At 44.1% G+C, this 6,467-nt stretch overlaps 1 long non-coding RNA gene across 1 annotated transcript in view; it reads right to left on the bottom strand.

Annotated features, from left to right (window-relative positions):
* Window positions 1-4,849, bottom strand: part of LOC111820125 (uncharacterized) — a 39,123-nt gene extending 34,274 nt beyond the window's left edge. The window contains exon 1 of the long non-coding RNA XR_002823665.1: window positions 4,775-4,849. This is a non-coding gene — a long non-coding RNA (uncharacterized LOC111820125). The remainder of the gene's footprint in view (window positions 1-4,774) is intronic.
* Between the last annotated feature and the right edge of the window lie 1,618 nt (window positions 4,850-6,467).

Here is a 6,467-nt window from a genome sequence, read left to right as displayed (position 1 = left end):
AAGTCTAAGGTGTGTCTCTTGTAGGCAGCATATAGACGGATCGTGCTTTTTTATCCAATCTGCCACTCTCTGTCTCTTTATTGGTGCATTTAGTCTGTTTACATTCAGCGTAATTATTGATAGGTATGAGTTTACTGCTGTCATTTTGATGTCTTTTTTTGTGTGTTGTTCACAGTTTTTTTGTTCCCCTTAATTTTCTATGCTGACTAGTTTTTCTTTATTTTCTTTTCATCTTTCATTGTTGATGTTGTGTTTGCTGGGTCTTTATATTTTTCTATAAACTCTAAGCTAAACGTAATAGCTAACACATACTGAATGCATGTCACAGCCATTTCACATAGATTGTTTTATTTAATCTTCTAAACAACCCTATGAAGTAGGAGATTCTGAGCACAAACTCTGAGTCAGACTACCTAGGTTCAAATCCTGACTCCACCGCTTAACTTGTGTGACCCTGAGCAAGTTACTTAGTCTTTCTGTGCCTGTTTCCTCATGTGTAAGTGGTAATGCTAATAATATGCAGTGTTGTGAGGGTTAATACCAGTAAAATTCTTAGAACTGTGCCTGGTGTATAGTAAATACCTGATAAATATGAGCTATTATTATGAGGAGTGGTAGTAATTATCTCAATTTTACAGATGAGGAAAATGAGGCACTGGGAAGTCAGGTATATAACTTGAGTGAAACCCCAAAGTATAAAGTGGTGGAGCCAGAATTTGAACTCGGTGCTCTACTGCTTTCAAAAATTTTTTTAGAAAAGTGGTATTTGGACTTTAACCCTATCCTCAAGTCACACAAATCAAGAATATTTACAAATGAAATGCAAACACAAGAAAAAGGAAATGATCTGCCCTTTCATGTCTTTAGAATGTTAGCCAGAATGCTAACTAGGTATCCAGAGAAGGCTGGGAATAGTCACATCTTTTTGCTGGAAATTCTTTTCTTAGTCCTAATTGGAAATTGGGCCCTTTCCAAGAATAAGACTTTCGGTAACTGGATTGGTGTTTTCAATCTCATTTCTGATGTTATTCTTATTTAAAAAGCTATTTAATGATTCCAAAGAAGCTAACTTCACAAAAGAAATCACATCATTGACAAGGAGAAAACACACACATAAAACCTACATCACAAACACTTATGAAAACACTAAGAAAAAGCAGGAATGTGCATATCACTGGAAAGAAGGCTAATCTTAGAAGACAAGACACTATCAGCTGAAATCGACTCAACAGCAATGGGTTTTTGTTTGTACTAGAAAGAGGTGAATGTCGCTGTCCTCATTTATGAACTGTGACTATAAAATAATGAGCCCAAATTTTCAAAAAGAAGTGGATGAAATTATTGCATAATTTTCAAACATGGTACTGTCTTCAAAATCAGTTAAGTCACACTGAAAAATCAGCCTTGGCATTTCAGCCATATGTTATTACTGACAACACTAGTTCCTACCATGTGTTGAACACACCACCTCCTATGCAGTGTTCATTCAACAAATATTTACTGATCACCACTACTGTTCTAGGAAACAGAGACGAGGTGGTGGGCAAGATAGAGGCCCTACTTTCATAGAGCTTCCATTCCAGGCAGGTATTATAAAGAAATTGAGGCTCAGATTCCCAGGTCTGTCAGACTCTAAAGCCTACCCTATATCTCTCCACCATGGCAATCTCTCATTGGTGAGGTATAGCTTCCCTTAAAGGCACACACCTAAGCATGCAGCCCTGACAGCACTGTCTGCCACCATTTATGGTACCTCTCTGTCTGCAGCCCAAGTGTCACCTTCTCAATGAAGTGTTCCTCCCTCAATTCCCAAGACTAAAGATATTTACATGTTTGAACTTCCATTTCTTCCTCACTACTCCCGAAGCTCCCTCAGGGCAAGCAAAACCCATGTCTTGTCCATCTCTGGAAGTCTAGAAGATGATCCACACAGTAGGCACTCAATAAGTGGTTGAGTGGAGCTCATAAGAGCAGTTTCAATAGACAGTTGAGGGTGGAAGCAAGACTACAAAGAACTGAGGAGCAAGTGGAAGAGAAGGACATAGAGTCTGCTTTTCAGAGACAAGTCTAGAAAGGAAAAGGAGGGGAAATGGTAGTAATTTAAAGGGGAAATATAATCTCCTTCATGATCACAGGAGAGTTTTAATTTTTTTTTTTTTAAGAATGAGAAAGACTTGAATTTGTTGGTAAAGTAGGAAGAGCAGGCGTTTTAGAGCCATAGACTTGAATTTGAAATCTGGCCCTGCCACTTTTTGTGTCTATAGGCAAATCACTTAACCTCTGTGTCTCAACTTACACATAGCTAAAATAAGAATGATAATACCTACACCTCACTGCATTGTTGTGACAATAACAGGCGTGACAAATAGAAGACATTTAATAAATGGTATCAATGATTATTACTGCACATAGGAGCCTGGGCTCTGGTGTTCTAACCCATCCCACAATACATCATATACTCCAGTCCAGAATCCCTGATTATGTCTATGTGTAATATGTGATGGCAATGGAAACAGGATCTTTATTTCTTCTGTGTGTACCATCCTTTGTGCTATTCCCATTTCCTTGTAACAGTCTTTATGAGCTCATGAATGGCTGCTGTGGAAAACTACTGATGTCACCAGCTGAGTAACAGAGAGGATCTAGAGAATAAGCAGATGAAACATGTTAAATCATCAAACATACAAGATTTTGGGTTCCTGCCAAAACCTTCCGTCAGAGCTAAAGAGAAAAACTGAAAACACAAACACAAAAAACATTTCCTAAGCTTCTAAACCTGGCATTCACTCCAGGCACAGAAAGATGGCCATATAATAAAAGAGACGATTGTCTCCTGAGTTCCTTTCTCAACACTTCACCCTAATGTCAGGTTCATTTCTGTGACTTATATGGCTCCAGTTCACTGACTTTCCTGCCAACCTGACAAGTTCCCAAATTCACAAGGTTAGTATGCTCTTTTATATTTAACTTTGAACAATTTTTGCTTCTAGCCTTTTAAAGTTAATGTTTGGTCATGGGTATGTTCACCTGTTACCTATATATGATCAAGAGAAACACCTCCTGTCCCTTACCTCTCTCCCCTAGATCACACACCTCCATTATTAAAAAGAGTTATAGGAAAAAGGACCAAAGCCCAGGCTGATGTGATAATTAGTCACGAAAGAGCTACATTCAGTTAGGATTATCAAAAGACAGGAAATGTGCTGAACTTAATTTAGAATCAATTACAGAAACGAATATGTAAAACAAAGATGATAAAACTATTGTTCAGAGTCACTGAGTGGCATAATTGGTTAAATGCTGAACTACAAACCAAAGATTGGCAGTTCAAACCCACCCAGAGACACCTTGGAAGAAAGGCCTGGTGATCGGCTTCTAAAACAGTCACAGCCTTGAAAACCCTATGGAGCACAGTTCTACTCTACACACATGGGGGTCTCCATGAGTTGGAATTGACTGGACAGGCAACTTGTTTTCTTGTTTTAAGAGTTCAGAGAGAATTGGAAGATAAGGAAAAGAGATTAGGAAGAGAAGAAGTAGGAAATATACGTTCCTAAAAACTCAATTAAATTGAAATCACAAAAGCTACAAGGAAACAAGTCAAAGTTGAAAATTCAGTTTTTGTGAATCAGAGTCTGACTAGGAACTTGAACTCACCAAGAAAGAATAAGAAAGGAGGGTAAAGAATATTGCAAGACACCTCTAATAAGAAAACAAAAAACCAACAAAAAGAGAGCTGGTAACCCACCACAAATTTCACGTTAGCTGGTAACCTGCCACAAATTTCACATGCGGCACAAGACTATAAAATAAGATACAGCGATATAGCCACTGAAAAGAAACTTTAAAACTTCTTTTTTCCCATTATATAAAAAGCAGCCTGGCTCAGTGAACTAAGTATGAAAATAATTTTCAAAATTCCAATTCTAACCACACTGGGTGATCCTGGCTAAAATACGCCTCAATTTCCCCAATGTTAAAACACAAACACATATTATATAGTTCAATACAAAAGTCAAATCAAATCAATTTTTCCCTCCGAGACTCAGGTGAGTCGGGCATCCCTGGTTACAGTTTTGGCTGGGACTGTGTTCCGAGTCTGGGTCTGAATCCGAGACTGTTCTGAATCTGGATCTGAATCTTAATTGAAGCCACAAGCAAAATCTGAGGAGAGTTTGCTGCTATAAACGTGACCGAAGCAGCCATACTTTAAAAAGCAAAAGCAGGAGCAACGCCAGCGCCAGATGCCGTTTCTGTAAACTGCTCCCAGCTGCGGATGGGATGTAGGCTGGCTCGTGCACCAGGGGCTCCTAAGCCAGAACCCGGTGCCGCTCCACCCAGCTGGGCCAGCAAAGGCCACCAAAGGGGCGCTCGTCACGCCGGGCCGGGGTCTCCGGCTCTGGGACGCGGGTCCCCTCCGGCTGCCCTGGCAGAGCCCGGACTGGGACCAGGGAGGGGGGCGTGCAGGTGCAGAGCCGCCGCCCCCGCCCCAAGGCCCTGCCCCGGGAGGGCCCGCAGGCCTCGCACCCGGGACCGCAGCAACTCGCGCCGGGCAGTCCGGGACCCCCATTCCATCCCAGCACCGGGCAAGTCCGCCCCGCCGCTCCTTCCAGCCGCAGAAGGCTTTCCCTTCCACTCCTCAGCCCCCTCGGCCCTTCTGTCCGTCGGCAGTCAGTCTGCCCACAGCTGCCCCCGCGGTCCTCACGGAGATGAATGGGCACCGGGGCCTCGAAGACCCCAACGAGCCCCCACCGACCAAGCGCTCCGCACTCACCTGCCCTGTAGGCTGAAAGCCGGGCGGGGAGGTGTCCAGCTGCCCGCCGCCGCGCGTCCCTGGCCGCCTCGGTGGAGATGCTGGCTCGGACTCAGTCAGCCCTCCGCGGCCCCATTGCGCACGCGCGGCTGGCTGAGGGGGCGGCAGCGGAGCATGCTGGGGGCTGTAGTCGTGCGCGCTGTCCTGACAGGCCAGGCAGCGGGTCTGAGCGCCCCCAAAAGCCCGCACGGGCGCTTCCTTCCCAGCCGAGGCTATGGCCCACGGGCAGGCGGGGTCACGGAAGGGCTTCGAAGCGCGATTCTAGTTAGCGATGCCTAAAGGACTCCTGTCTGCGCTGCAGCCGGAGGAGCTTGGCGCGATATGAGCGGCGGGATGGCGACGATGTGAAGTGGACCCACAGTCAGGATGAGACTAGATGGAGCAAGTTCTGAGAAGGAGCGGTCCTTACCTGGGCCTCATTATCTAAATATTGAAGTGCCTTCCTTTCGGGTCTACAGAACCAGCCCTAGACCTACCTGATCCACTCTTAGACTATTCACAAGCCTTGGAGGGAATCACGAATGGGAACAAATCGGTTGAGGTGGTGTCCAAGAAGTCGTCACTGTCCTGGGCCGCGCATGATGCAGTGGGTGTAGTCAGAAGGCCTACTTTTGAGGGCCTTAATCATACTAACATTTAGCTCACTTACAAAATGAGAATGGGAACTTAAGGTTCTTGTGAGGACTCCATGCTGTTTGTGAAAAATGTGTGAAGCACAGTACAATACCGGTCCAAAAAGGCAGTTGCCCCATCTCCTTTTGCAATCTAGGTCCTACTTGACCTTGGGCTTTAGCTTGAAGAAAATGGTGCTTGCCAGGTTCTAAAAATGTCACCAAAGCTACAACAATATTACAGGAACTTTTCCCTATAAATTTCACCCTAAATATAAACTTAGAGCTGCTTATTAAACATGGGTTCCTGATCATGTTTATAGCAGGTGGTGGCCCGGGGTGAATAAGGAGCCACAAGCAAAGCCTACAGAATACAGCAGGCAGTCTCAATCCTGACCTCATTACACTGTGCCCAGTTTACAAAGCACTTCCGCAGGTCTCCCAACACGGCTGTACTGAAAACACAGCGAGTTTTATCATTTGCATTTCACACAGGAGAATCTGGCCAAAGTAGTGAGAGCTAAGTGGCAGAGCAGAAATCTGAGCCCATTTTTTGTGGCCAAGTTCACTTTTCTTTCCAATCACAGCACTGCCTCTTTCTAACTCAGCTTTTTAGAAAAAATTGCCTCACGGCTACGAATTCCAGTCGTTTTAGTGTGGTGACATCCCTTTTCTCTCACCTCACAATCTGCAAGAGTTGGATTTCTTAAATTTATCTTTATGGGAAAAGACAATTTGAAATAGATGTCAGATAAGCTGAGGTATCAAAACCCAACAGTTGGGTAATGCTAATTTCAGCATAGGCACCTCAGGTGTTTGCAGTAAACTTCTAACATTTCATTTGGCCTACTTTTCCTACAGACTTAGTAAGGACCTAAGAGCTTGGAAGAAATACAGCCAGAGTGCTCCTTGGAAGCGAAGATTGTGAAACTTAAGTCTCCCATACTTTGGACATGTTATCAGCAGGGACTAGTGTTTGGAAAAGGAAATCATACTTGGTACAGGGTCAGCAAAAAAGGGGCAGACCCTCAACAAAATGGACT

Source organism: Trichechus manatus, unplaced genomic scaffold, assembly GCF_000243295.1.
Source record: "Trichechus manatus latirostris isolate Lorelei unplaced genomic scaffold, TriManLat1.0 scaffold00027, whole genome shotgun sequence".
NCBI lineage: Eukaryota > Metazoa > Chordata > Mammalia > Sirenia > Trichechidae > Trichechus > Trichechus manatus.
The sequence above is the reverse complement of the archived record's forward strand: the minus strand, read 5'-3'. Positions and strand labels throughout refer to the sequence as shown.